The sequence below is a fragment of the Tenrec ecaudatus genome, chromosome 14 (assembly GCF_050624435.1).
Source record: "Tenrec ecaudatus isolate mTenEca1 chromosome 14, mTenEca1.hap1, whole genome shotgun sequence".
NCBI lineage: Eukaryota > Metazoa > Chordata > Mammalia > Afrosoricida > Tenrecidae > Tenrec > Tenrec ecaudatus.
Genome location: NC_134543.1, coordinates 97485792 through 97499472, shown reverse-complemented (window position 1 = coordinate 97499472; position 13681 = coordinate 97485792). Strand labels below are relative to the sequence as shown.

The 13681-nt window shown below is 52.3% G+C and overlaps 1 protein-coding gene across 1 annotated transcript in view; it reads right to left on the bottom strand.

The window, feature by feature from the left end:
• Positions 1-13681, bottom strand: part of PAK6 (p21 (RAC1) activated kinase 6) — a 40525-nt gene that overhangs the window by 14741 nt on the left and 12103 nt on the right. Inside the window, exon 3 of the mRNA XM_075531632.1 lies at positions 12414-12514. The gene's annotated coding sequence lies outside the window, so the exon portion shown is untranslated. The remainder of the gene's footprint in view (positions 1-12413; positions 12515-13681) is intronic.

Sequence of the window (13681 nt, the reverse complement as noted above, 5' to 3'; positions counted from 1 at the left end):
GTGAGAGACACAAAGTCAGAGATCACATGACAGAATTTTGCAGGACCAATGACTTCTTCATGGAAAATACCTTTTTCAAAAACATCAGTGGTGAGTATGCATGTGAACTTCTCCCTGTGAAATACGCAGAAATCAAATCGACTGCATCTGTGGGAAGAGATGCAGAAGCTCAGCCTGTCAAGAACAGAGCTGATGCATGGAACACTAATGACAGCAGACCCAATGAGCTGCAGGATGACATCATGGATGAAGGAAGCAAAAGGGCATTCGAAAGATAAGAAAGGAGGAAACGATCAAAGTGGATGTCAGAAGAGACTTTGAAATGTGTTCTTAATCATAGAGTAGCTAAGCCAAATGGAAGAAAAGATGAAGTTAAAGAGTGGAACAGAAAACTTCAAAGGTAGCACGAGAAGACAAAGTCCAGTGTCATAATGTCGTGTGCAAAGGCCTGATGTTGGGGAGAAGGCGACTGGAAACCTCAGGGGTCTGGGAGCCCCTGCCTGGGACCCCCGGCTGCTGGAGAGCTGAGTCGGGGGTGCCATTTGGATTTCTCTGTGTATGACGTGTTCAGATCAGCTCACTGGGCCCCGATGTCACCAAGAAAGGGCACTTGCTGGTTTCAAGAAAAAAACCCTGAAACAAGGAGGGCGACTGCTCAGGTCATTCATCGAAGACTCTGGAGATCTGCCATGTTGTCATGGCAGTCTATTTGGCTCTGGTGCTGGGAACACTTTAGCCGGTTCTGGAGTCAGCTATGGGTCTGGGAGGCAGGTGGTGTCCAATCAGAAAGGGCATCCCTCCAAAGCAACCCCTTTCCTAAGAAGCTACCGGGATTCACCATGCCTGACTAACCTGAATCCATTTATAGCTCTCGGGGTTCAGGGTCTACTAGATGCTCCCTGAGGGCAAAGCCACACATGCGGGATCCCGAAGACCAAGAACTTTGGGCTAACACACCAGGCTGAAGTTGCAGGTCCATTTCTAATTTGGAGAGACTTTGAACAAGTTTCACAAACAGGTTGAACCCCAGTATTCTTCATCTATGAAATGGGGTTAATAACAGCAGGGTTTAGAGTATATCCTTATGGGGATACATGTCTGTGAATGATGCTGAATGCTCTCTTTTAAGCTCAGGTTTTGGGGTAGGGTGAGTAGAGATTTAGAAATCAGAGGACCACGCCGAACAAGACTCAGCCACCATCCAGTAAATTCTGACTCGTGCCAACCCTCCCAGACAGGGTAGAACTGCCCCCTGGGAGTCTCTGAGACTATAACTCTACAGACGGAGACAGCCTCATCTTTCCCCCAAGGAGTGACTGGTAGTTTTAGACTGCTATCCTCGTGGTTAGCGGCCCAACACATAACCCATCATGCCACCAGAACTCCTAGAAATTAGCGTAAGGGAGGGAAATTTGACAACAGTTAAGGTAAGAGTTACACAGCATGATTAAAGTGGATAGAACTGAGTTGTATACTTGAAAATGTTTGAGTTGGAAAATGTTGTATTATCTGTACTTTCGCAACATCAACAGAAGGGAGAAGGTGATGATGCTATTTATGGACAACCAACTGTTTCACGGGATTTTTGTTTGTTTGGAGATTTAGAATCATGGTTTTATGGGACATTCTAGTCAATCGGCCTACTATTCTTTTTCGTGTATCTGTTTTGCCTCCTAATTTGCTGTGTGTTTCCTGGAACATTGGCTGCCAACTGCAAAGTCAGCAGTTCAAAACCACCAGCCGCTCAGCGGGAGAAAGATGAGGCTTTCTATTCTTGGAAAGGTTTACTGTCTCAAAACCTCCAAAGGGCAGTTCTACTGTGCCCCGGAGGTCACTGTGAGTGGGAATCGACTTGATGGCAGTGAGCTGAGTTGTTGAGTGTTAAGTCAAGTCTTAAAAGTCTTGTATCAGCAGTCATTATATGAGTGAGTGGAGCACTGGAGGAAGAGGGAGAGTCGTGCATAGGAGGGTCAAGGGAGGGGAGAGTTAGTAACCGTCTGTTGGCAAAAGGGCAAATCCCTGAAATCTATAGACATCTGCTACACCTCGATAAGAAAAGCACCCATAATCCAACTGGAAAATGGGCAGAAGACATGAACAGACAATTCACCAAAGATGGTATTCAGGCAATCAACCAAGATTGAAGAAATGCTATAAAAGAAAGGCAAGCTAAAACAACAGTGCCACCTCACACGGCACGGATAGCAAAAATCGAAACAAAACAAGCAAACTAAAACAGAAAATAACAAATGCCGAGCGGATGGAAGGAGACTGGGACCCCCACACTCGGCTGGTGGGATTGAAGAAGGGCCCCGCCACTACGGCAAGCACATGGAACAAATGCGAATCACAATCCACAGGACCCAGCACTCTCACTCTGGGTATCCGCCCCAAGGAAAAGGACCACGGGCCACTAGGTGCACAGCCACATTGACCACGGAGCTCTTCACCCCCTGACATGGGTGAACTTGGAAGGCGCTAGGTTCAGCAAAGTTCCATCAGGACAAATACTTTACAAGACTCGATACAAGAATCCCAACCCAAAGGGGGAGGAGAATGTGGAACAGAATTTCAAATTCTCATGGAATCCAGACTTTCTGGAGCCACTAAGACTGTAGGTCCACAAGATAGGACCCTGAGGCCATCTTTAAACTTCAAACTCAAACTATCCCCTAATGTGTGTCATCTTTCTATGAAACACTAGTTTAGTCTGATTAATAAAGACTGCCTGGAACACTGCCTGCTTAAAAAAATAGAATCCAAGAAGGGGATAGAGGGAGCACAGGGGTGGGAGTGGGTGTAGGGAGGGAAGGGGGATTCAGGACTAAATAATGAAGGGGGAGGTAACACTGGAATGGCTTGTGATCGCACGACTCATTTTAAAGGCGACTTAACCACGGGCGCGGGGTGGTGGTGAAGGATGCTCTAAAATTGATGTAATGATTGTAAAATTCTCCTTGACATGACTGCATGATTGAACTAATGGATTGTCTGATATGGAAACTATGTGCCAATAAAACCGTTGGACAAAAACTAAGCTAAAATCTGTCATTGTGGCGACAGCAGGGAGCAGGAGTTTATGTGGATGGTGGTGGGAGACCTTGGAACGGAACGATGAGAGTCACTGCGCATCGTCATCCGGGGCAGAAATGGTTGACTAGGCATGCCAGGGGCTTTCAGGAGTGTGTGGGGAAAGGGAATAAAGGGCCATGGAATTTCCCCACAAGGTTTGTGAAGCTTTCGTGCATGTTTGAGGTTAGAAATGCCATCACATTTATTTTGGTAGGAATTGGCAAGCTGATTCTGAAATGTACAGGGAAGCCTAAGGAACAAGGAGCATGCGAGCTGATCTGGAAAGACTGGGTGGGCGGGCTCCAGGAGCAGATCTACTACACACGAGATGACAGTGTCAGCATGGTGTGGAGGTGGCCCAGGACGGACCAGGAGACCTATGGGGCAGAAGCCAGCCTCCAGAAACAGACTCGCCGATAGAACGCCACCTGGTTTGGGACAAAGATGACATTGAAATATGGTGGGAAATGAATGATCTTTTCAGTAAGTGCTACGGAAGCAATTCGATATCCCTATGGAAAACACTGGGAATCCTGACATCTAATTTATACCCTATTCAAAAATGTATTTTGAGCTAGACTGTAGACCGAAGTGTGAAAGGCAAAATAAGAAGGCTTCTAAGGTAGGGCTGGGCAGAGGCAGGGCGTCCCTCAGAATGACCCCAAGCTGCCCGGCCCTTCCCATCAGACACCTCACCCAACGTGGGGGACTCTCCCTCGGGGCTGCGATGCATTGTTGTGGTTGAGTGTGCTTTGAACTTTCCTCTTCTGAATGTCTACAGACTGCACCGTCCAGGGAGGCTACTGACTGGGGCCAGAGGGAGCTGCCCAGAGTCAGCAGGCAAGGGCCCAGCCCAAACCCGTCTGAGGAAGAAACTCCCTCTGGCAGAGTTCCTGCCACAATCACTTCCTGCTGCCAAAGCCTGGCCAGGTGGGGCTGGTCAGTTGCTGACAGAGGCTTCTGGAAAACACCCTGCCAACTCATCAACCTGAGGGTGGAGCTGGCGAGAGAGGTCAGGGGGCTATCGGCCTAGCCTGGGGTCACGGACAGGTGGAGCTGTGGTGTAGGAGGAGCGGGAGAAGACATAAAGGGGAAATGGGAATAAGCACCTACTGTGTGCAGTTCCCCACACCGAGTCTGTTGCTGAGCAAATAATCCAGAAGCTAGACTTTCTGAAGAAGAGAGCGGAGCTGGGCTTTCGAGGAACAACATGGGGTCTTTGGATGACACAACTTTGCGCGTGGAACGTGAAGAGGACCTGACGCCCTTGCGGATGAAGATCAAAGAGCACAGCCCAGAGTCCAGCTTGACACCCCACCCCTCCCATCTGGACCAGTGGTCAACCTCAGGATAAGCACACAGGATACCGACATTGCCAAGGTTTTCCTTTTACTTGGACCCATCGTCAACGGCGGGGACTGCAGCGGTCAGGAAATCAAAGGGCAGTAAGATTGGCCGATCTGCTGACAAAGGGTTAAAGGCTTCAAAAGCCAAGATGCCATTTGGAATAAGCCGCATCTGACCCCGGCCATGGTATTGTGTCCATGTGTTACCACTTTCCCATAAGCAACTACATGACTCTTCGCATGTGAAGGTTGCACCTGGAACCCACAGAGGGTCCTTACGAGCCTGCGTGGCAATTCAGTGTCATTTCCGGGGACTTGAGGTGCAGGGGACGGAGACCGAGCACATTGGTACGCTTCTGATTTCTCCGGCACAATTCCAGGTTCCTTAAGTACAAAGGCGTCAGTTGCAATGGGCTTTTCGATGCGGGATCTCAGGGCGTAAGTACATGTGTGTGTGTGTGGGGGGGCACCTTTTACACGATGAAGCTGAGACACAGGCTTGAAGACTTACGGCTGAAAATTAGCAGGAGCCCGATGTGCCATGGATTTCAATGCGCAGGCACAAGACTACGGCAGGCAGCCCCCAGGTGACGAATGAGTTCCCTTCCTGTCTGTCTGTCGGGTGAATGTTGGCACACAAGTTGGGACAGTACTGTAGGTTCCTCTCTAAGCCAAATGCTAAGTTGATTCCCACTCAGAGTGACTCCAAAGGTCAGAGGAGATGCATCCTTGTGGCTGCAGATCTCCACGGGAGCAGAAAGCCTCACCCCTCTCCCGGGGAGCAGCTGGTGGTCTCAAGCTGCTGCCTGTCTTAGAGCTAAGAGCCCAAGGCACACACACCCCGCCCCCATGCTGGTCTTCCCTCATGAACAGCCACAGAGTCGATTCTGACTCCCAGTGACCGACAGGATTGGGTCGAACTAGCCTTGTGGATTTCTGAGGCTATGAATTTGTATGTGGGCAGAAAGCCTCATCTTTCTTCCATGGAGCGGCTGGTGGTTTTGAATCTCTGGCCTTGTGGATAGCAGCCCAACGAGTAACCCACTACGATACGAAAGCTACTGGATATACTGTATCTTTCTCTGCATTAAAAAACCCCAGAACAACTCAAAAGCATTAAGGAAGCAATCCCAGAGTGAAAGCTGTCATCGGCTGGGTGGGCTCTTGAGAGATGCAGAGCAGTGCCTTTGTCATTACGACTGCCATGTGCACCTTGACGTTCTCACAGATGGGCCTTATGGGGAAGCCAGGACCCTCTCGGGCACTCTCTGCAGGTGAAAGCTGGAGACGGAAGGCTGGACACCTTTGAGCAGTGGTGTTGGTGTTGGCAAGGGGTAGTCACTAGGCCATGGGCTGTCAGGAGAATGGGCAAGTCTGTTGTGAAAGTAGAGACACTGCCCCTTAGCAGTGGGCATGACAAGACTGTCTGGTGGGCCCTCAAAGACAGGGACTGACAGACACGGCAGCTTCCTCAGGGACTCAAGCATAGCAAGGTGAGGCGGGGATGGGGACCGGGACGGGCAGGGTCTTGTCCGGCCGTACATAGCACAGGGTCACACCAACTTGAGGACCCGTCAGAACAACGATTGGGTGCTAGGCCCTTCTGAGAACTCCCCACGCCCCTGCCATCGGGCAATTTTGACCCGACAGGACAGGGTAGACCTGCCCCCATGTGTGTCCAAGCTGTAACTCTTTGGGGGGGGGTACAAAGCCTCATCTTTCTCCCTCCGTGCGGCTGGGGTTTTTTAACCATGGACCTCGTGGTTAACAGCCCAAGTCGTAACCAATAAACCACCAGGACTCCTTTGCTGAGAAGAAGCCCCTCTAATTCCCACACAGATAACCCTGAGAAGTAGGAATTATTACTATCCACAGGTCTAGAGGTGACGTCCCCTGTCCATGGCCGTAAACCCCGCAAACAACCAAACAAAACCCAAACTCCCTGCCATCAAGTCAGTGCCGACTCAGTCGTAACCTTATGGAACCAGCTAGGCCTGCCCCCATGAGGTTCTGAGATTCTAACTCTTTATGGGAGTAGAAAGCCCCATCTTTTCCCCTCAGAGAGGTTGGGGGTTTTGAACTGCTGACCTTTTGGATTATAGCCCAAGTCTTAACCACTGTACCACCAGGGCTCCTCACAGGACCAAGAAATGACTGAGGTGGGGGCTGAACCGCGATCTGATTCCAAAGCCTGTCCACTCTGCTTGCTCCGGAGGGACTGGGCTGTGTGAGCCTCCTTCTGAGCAAGTCTGTACGCGCAGCCTTGAGTCTGAGCAGCCCACCGGCCCACCGGCCCACTGGAGGGCCCTGAGGCGGGCAGCAGAGCTGAGTTCTTGCCTGGCTTGCCTTCCAAGCAGAGCCCAGCAGGGTGGTGGGGCACATAGCACCTTGTTTGGACAGAGGAATTTGGACAGGGGGAACTGTCTCAAAGAGGCCACCTGGCGCTGTGCAGTGGGACCCCACTGTGTAATCACCCTGGGCCTCTCCCGGCCCTAGAATCTGAGTAAGGATTATTGCCCGTTTTAATCAGAGAACACGTGACCTAGTTAAATGATGCTTGAGTGCAGTATTTCCTGGACTATATGAATCCTAACGGCAAAATGGTTTTCAAATCTTTCTACACCAAACGACGTTATTAGTAAATGTGCGGAGACCTCTTTGGATTCCCCCCCCCATTTCTTTAATCATTGCTCGATTCTCAAAAAAGTTATTGACAGAAAACGTTTGTCCAATTTTACATTCTGGAGCTTGTTTACATATGCAGTCATGTTGTTCACTCACTTATTTAAAACATATTTTGAGGGTGTTTGTTGGGCTCTGGGGACCTTGATGAACAGGACATTCAGTTTGCTGCTTTCAGACAGCTGCTGCTCCTCCTGCTGCTGCGAGGAGGGCAGGGCTCGCGGCTGCTCTGGTCTGCTTATCACGCCACTCTGCCCTTCCAGAGGTCCTGCTGGCCATGCCCCCTGGAGCTGGCCACCTCGCTCTGCCTGGACTCGGTCAGTGCAGCGGAGCGCCTCCCCTTCGGGGCACCCTGCCTCTGTGGGCTGAGCTCTCTCCTCAGACTCTACTGGGACAGGCTCTGCCACCTACCTCTCGTCATGGGGCAGCTCCTTGGGGCCCTGAGGGTGAGAGAGTTACACCCCTACCCGGCACTTGGTCCAGCTCAGAACAGACACCTGGAGGAAAGGTCTGAAGAGAACGCATCTGTTTTTCTGCTCCATTGTCACCTACAGTGTGGGTGGACCATGGACTTAGGTCATGGTCCCGGCTTGCATCACCTACAGGCTTTGTAAGTCCAGGCCAGGACCGTTGTGCTCAAGTGTGGAGGCCCCTGCGGGGTCTGAGCGGTACCCTGTAGTTCTGCTGGGCCCCTGGGTTGGCTCAAAGACAAGCTGCTCACGCCAGGGAAGAGGGCGCTGTGCACATAACAAACCAGCATGCCTGGCGCCTACCCGTCTCTCTATCACACTACAGCCCCCAGGGAGTCCCCAGGGGAGAGAGCATGTGACCGCTGTTTAAAAGAATACGATAATAAAGCTCATTCAATCACTTGTGTCAACACTCCAGCTGAGTGAGAGGACAAAGTGCCAAGTGCCGGGCTGGCCACTACAGAGGGTCAATATTGACTCAGCTCGTCTCTCGGCCTGGCTCCAGCCCACGGGAGCAGCGTGTGTGGCTCTGGGCTCAAGCCAGACTGACTACCTTTCTGATCTCTGTTAATTTAGAATCCCTATCTTTGCCAACATCCACTAATTGGTGAAGAGACCATCTCTTTAACAAAGGGTGCTGGCAAAACTGGCTACCCTTTTGCAGAAAAATAAAACAGGATCCATACCTCACACCATATAAAAACACAACTCAAGATGGATCAAAGACCACCACACAAAACCTAAAACTAGAGCTTTCAATACACAGAATTCAGGAAAGACAACCCCCCTCAGAAACAGTAATGCGAGCAACGATTCCAGGAGGTAGGGGATGAGAAGAGGGAGACGGGAGGGAAGGGGGAACGCACAACAATGGTGGCAGAATAACCCCCCTCAGGGAAGAATACCAAAATAGTAGGCGAAGGGATAGAATGGGCGGTGGAAGCGATGTAGAAATAATAATAACAATACATAATTTATTAAGGGTTTGTGGGGGTGGTAGGGTGGAGTAGAAAAAGAGGAGTTGATATCAAAGGCTCAAGAAGAAAGATAATGTTTAGAAATTGTCGATGCCTATGATTGTACATGTCTGCTTGAGATAACAGACGTAGGACTTGTTAAAATATATGTAAGAGCCCCCAATAAAATGATTTATCTAGCAACATAAAAAGAAAAAAACCAAATAAAACCTGAAAGTATAAAAATCATCGAAGAAAGAATAGGGCCAACCTTTGGGACCTTAACTTGTGACGTAGTCTTTCAAATACACCTGAAAATATAAAACCAGCAGAAGATAAGCTAAATGATGGGCCCTCCTACAATCAAACAGGTGTGCACATCCAGAGATGCTTTCAAAAGGGTCCAAAGAGAACCTACAGGCTGGGGAGACATTTTTGGCAGTGATCTATCTGGCAAGTGACTAACCTCTAAAATGTATACAACATTTCAGTACCTCAGTAACCCAAAGGCCTATAGGAGGCCAGCGAACACAGAGTGGTAGTCAGGACCATGGGCCATGTAGAGGTGCAAATCAAACAGCAAATGAGAGAGCACAACAGCAAAAGGAGAGAAACAAGGCCATCAAAGGATGACTGGACACACACACACAACAGAATATGGCACCAGGTTAGAGAATGACGAATCGAAGGCTCCAGGAACCTGGATGGACTGGGAGACATTCTGCTGAGTAAAATAAGTCAGAAGGCTCTCAGGGAGGGGAGGGCAAACTGTAATGACTGGAGAGGACACACAGTAAGGGGGGAGAAAGGCAGTTTACTGGACGGCAGGGCAGTACAACACGGCTGCTGGCAAAGGGGTCCTGGGAGCTGTTCCAGAGCAAAAGACAATGGAGGTAAGAAGAGTAGCAACAAGCAACTCCAACGAGCCGACATTTAGACACACGCCTGAGCCGAACAGATGTGTGGGAAGGTCAGTGGGAGTTCCCTTAGTGGGATATATCAGTTTGGCAGACGATATTTCTACATGTGTATTTGCATGAGCAAAAAATATACCCAAGGACACTATAGCGCATACAGGGGCAACGCTGTGCAGACTTTGCAGCCATAGCAAATCCCTGGAGGGAGTGGACAGTGGACTTCAAACCCAGTCTCGGGGGACAGCCAGATCTATCGACAGAGCATAATCCACAGAGACAGTGCTCTGCATCCTCCTTTGGCGAGTAGTGCCTGGCTCCTCAAGGCTTGTAAGGTCTAAGATGCAACGGTCTAAGCTGCCTGAGGTCTAAGATGCAATGGCCCAGAGCAAAGAAGAGGGAGGAAAATCCCTCGGGGGTAAAATTACTCTAAAGGATCAGCGGACCTCATGAAGCACAGTCTCCACTACCCAGAGCCCAAAAGAGCTAGAGGGTGCCCAGAGCCACTTCCTACAGCTACCACTACGGACTCACCATGGAAAGCTCTAGGCAGAGAGGGAGAAAAAAAGAAAAGTCGAACAAGATTTAAAAGCATAAAAGAAGGCCAGACTTGGAAACAGAGGGAATCCAGGATAGGTGAACCCTTCAGGACCAATAATGAGAGTAGCAATACCAGGAGGGTAAGGGAAGGGCGGGGGAGAAACGGGGAACCTATCTCAGTGATCTACATATAACCCCCTCCCTGGGGGATGGCAACAGAAAAGTGTGTAAATTATCAAGGGTTCATGAGGGAAGGAGGGAGGGGAAAAATGAGGAGCTGATACCAAGGGCTCAAGCAGAAAGCAAATGTTTTGAGAATGATGATGGCAACAAATGTACAAATGTGTTTGACACAATGGATGGATGGATTGTGCTAAGAGCTGTATGAGCCCCTAATAAAATGATTTTTTAAATGATAATAAATATAATTAAAAAAAAAAGACCAGACGTACTGGTCAGCTAGAGAGTGGAGGAATCCCTGGGCCTGTGGCCCTTGGACACATTTGCAGTGTGGCCTGGAACCTGCCCCAGGGGGTCAGCTTTCAGCCAAACGATAGACAGGTCCATAACGTGAACAACAGCACAGTGGGGCATGGGGGCTGTACCCCTCAGTACAATCAATCCTAGGAGACCTGAACGGAAGAGCAAGGCTTGTCTCAAAACAAAGCTGAGCAGGCAGGAAGGGGCAGGGAAGAATGGAAAGGGGAAGCCAGGGAGGAAGGAGGAAGCAAGAGGGGAGTGAGCCAGTGTGAGGAAAGAAACCGTGGCTCAGTGGTTAAACCAAAGGAAAGCCAGTTCGCTCTTGTATGCTTCTAACCCGACCCTAATCAAGACACAACAAAACCGAACCCCCGCCTTTGCCCCTCCCTCCCTGTCGATGGCATTGCGTCTGTCTTCCTGGGCACGGGTCACCACCAAGGGAAGAGGCTCAGGCATGAGTGACCTTCCCTGGCTCTCTCTGCTCCTGCAGATCCCCACAGCCTCCGTCACCACGGGTCCTTCCAGAGGAAGCGCTGGAGACCCCTGACCACAAGACGGCCTACGCCTTCACACCCCTGGGTTTCCTCTCCCATCTCTCTGTGTCCACACGACTGTGGGAAGCCCCCCCCACCCCCCGCCCGCCACGTGAGACGGCTGAACCTGCCTTGCTCTTCATCGTAAGGGGGCATGAAGGGAGTGGGGTGCAGGGGTAAAGCAGCGGCCATACTTCTGCCTTTTGTTCGTTAACAGAAAGGCCAACAGCAGCTCTGTGGAGTCGGACGGTGAGCTCTGGTTCCCAGAGGAAGGGAGGCTCACGAATGGTCTAAAATGGCAGGTGTGGAGCTAGCTCCAATCAGCCCCAGCTCTCGCTGGCCCCGAGCTCATCCAGGGCACCCATTCACGCATCTGCATGAGTGACGTGTGCTGCTGTTTCCGGGTGCCAGACCTAGATCCCTGTCCAGCAATGGGGTCTTCACAAGGTCCAGAGAAGTGGAATCAGAGTCTCCCACCCCCTCCTTCACGGCCCCTTTGCTCAGACGCCCTCCAGCCCTCTCTAGCCCAACAGCCAGACCAGTCTCCAGAGGGAGGGCTCATGTCGTGTCAACCTTTTCTTTAATGACATTTGGTGGCTGGTGAGGTGACACCCTCCTCCCCCCCCACGCTGGCAGGGGATGTTTTCCATTGATTACCATAGTTGCTCCTATCAACTATCCTCCAAGGAAGGTGTTGACCCTATTTTATCGATGACAACATGAAGAAGTTTGGAAAGAAGTAACCAGGATTCGAACCCAGTTCCTTCCTGATCTCAAAGGTCGTGGCCCGAGGAGAAAGCGGGGCATTGCATCGGCTCTGCTGCAGCCACTAGAAGAAGAAGTCTGAGCAGCCTGAAAAACCCTGGCGTGGGCAAGATGCAGAAAGGGTAGGCTGTATTCACCTGGATCTCTTCTTGCCTCCACCCCCATGGGCTTCCCCAGAGCGCCTGCTTGGATGGAGCCCCTCTCTGGGCCCGGCTTCAGGGCAATGGGCTGGCAGGCTGGGCTGGGTTGTGCTGAGTGGGTGCCTTGGCCGGTGGCTCCTGCTCAGCAGACAGGGGGCCTGTGGCACTGCCTGTTCTGCCCAGAACCTGTTTCTCAAGCATGAATTAAATGTGTGCTGGCCTTGGTGACACTGCCTTGCCCCAGCCGGGCATGAGGCCTGGTGACAAGCAGGGTCTGGACCACAGCAGTACAGGTCGTGCACCACCTGCCTACCTGCCCGAGCTGGAAGCGACTTGGTGGCCTCACTCACAAAGACTGAGAAATAGCACTGACGGTACCGGGCACCATCACCTCCTTAGCTGGGAAGAAGGCAGCCCAAGAAAAGCCACCTTCCTGCCCACCGTCCCTCCCAACCTGCCCTTCAGGATGAGCTCAGAAAAGCACCCGTACTGGGGCCCACGGGGACTCCACTCACCGCCTGGGGCCGCCTGCCTGGCCTCCTCTTCCTCACTTCTCACCGGTCAGCGGCCGAAGCTCTCAGGGACTACGAGGGGGAAGCCCAAGGGCCTTGCTGCGCTGAAACAGATCCCGGATACAAAGCGATGAGCAGAGGACAGGGAAGTGGGATCGCCCCACGCCAGTCTCAGGTCTTGGGGAAAGGGAGGGCGGGCTTTGTCGTGGGGCACACCGGAGGAAGCGACCATCCTCGCAGGCCAGTCTTCCAAGGGGCACGCACCCACCCAGGGCCGTTGCAGTCCAGCCCACCCAGGTCAGGCCGGCTCCCAGGAGCGCCCCAGTCTCTGTCCCTAAACCACGCCCCGGAGCCCCCAATCTTGGGCATGAAAGCCCAGGGGTGTGATCGGCCCCAGGGAGGACAGGCCAGCTGGTCTCCCCAGAAGCGGGGCACCAGGGACTGGCGGGAAGTCACCCCCACCCCCACCCCGGCGCCCGGAGAGGCTGGGGAGCCCTGCCGCCGGGACGTGTTTGTGCAGCGCCAGCCTCACCTGCCGCAGTTTGATTTCAGGGTGTGGCCCCAGGTAGGACGCAGCGAACCCACCGGCGGCGGCGGGAAATGTCGCCGCCGAGAGGCCCTGCCCAGCCCTTGCCCGCCAGCCGCTCGGCTTGGCTCTGTCAGCCCTTCACCTGGGGACCCTACCCTGGCCCGGCTGGCCCCTCGGGGGTCAGGAACTCCTTCCTTCGCGTTGCCGAGACTCGCTGGGCCAGCTGGCCAAAGTGCAGCTGAGCAGGAGCTGGAGCCCTAGCCTGTCCTCGTCCCACCGGGATTTATAATAACCCTTCCAGGGCAGGGGCCAAAAGCGGAGCTGAAAGAGGCGCCGGCTCCACGCTGGCACTTGCTAGGTCCTGAGAACGCTGTCTCCGGTTCCGGGATAGAGGTCTTCCTGGGGAAAGAACGCTTCCAGGAACCTCCACTCCCAGAGGGTGGGGCTCTGCTTCTGAGCCCTTTCTACCTGCCAGGAGATCAACATCCCTTGACTCCATTCTCCTGGGGTGCCCTCACCAGTACCCTCACCAGCTGCCACCTGACTGCCCTTTGCCCCAACTTCTTTTGTGTTCCCCAAACCCAACCCAACCCACTGCCATCACGCCGGTTCCAACACGGAGAGACCCCACACTGTGGGACTTCCTTCACCAGAGCAGAGAGCCTCCTCTTTCTCCCGAGGAGTGGCCTGTGGGTTTGAACCACTGGTCTGGAGGTTAGCAGTCAAATGCTTCCTCCCTGTC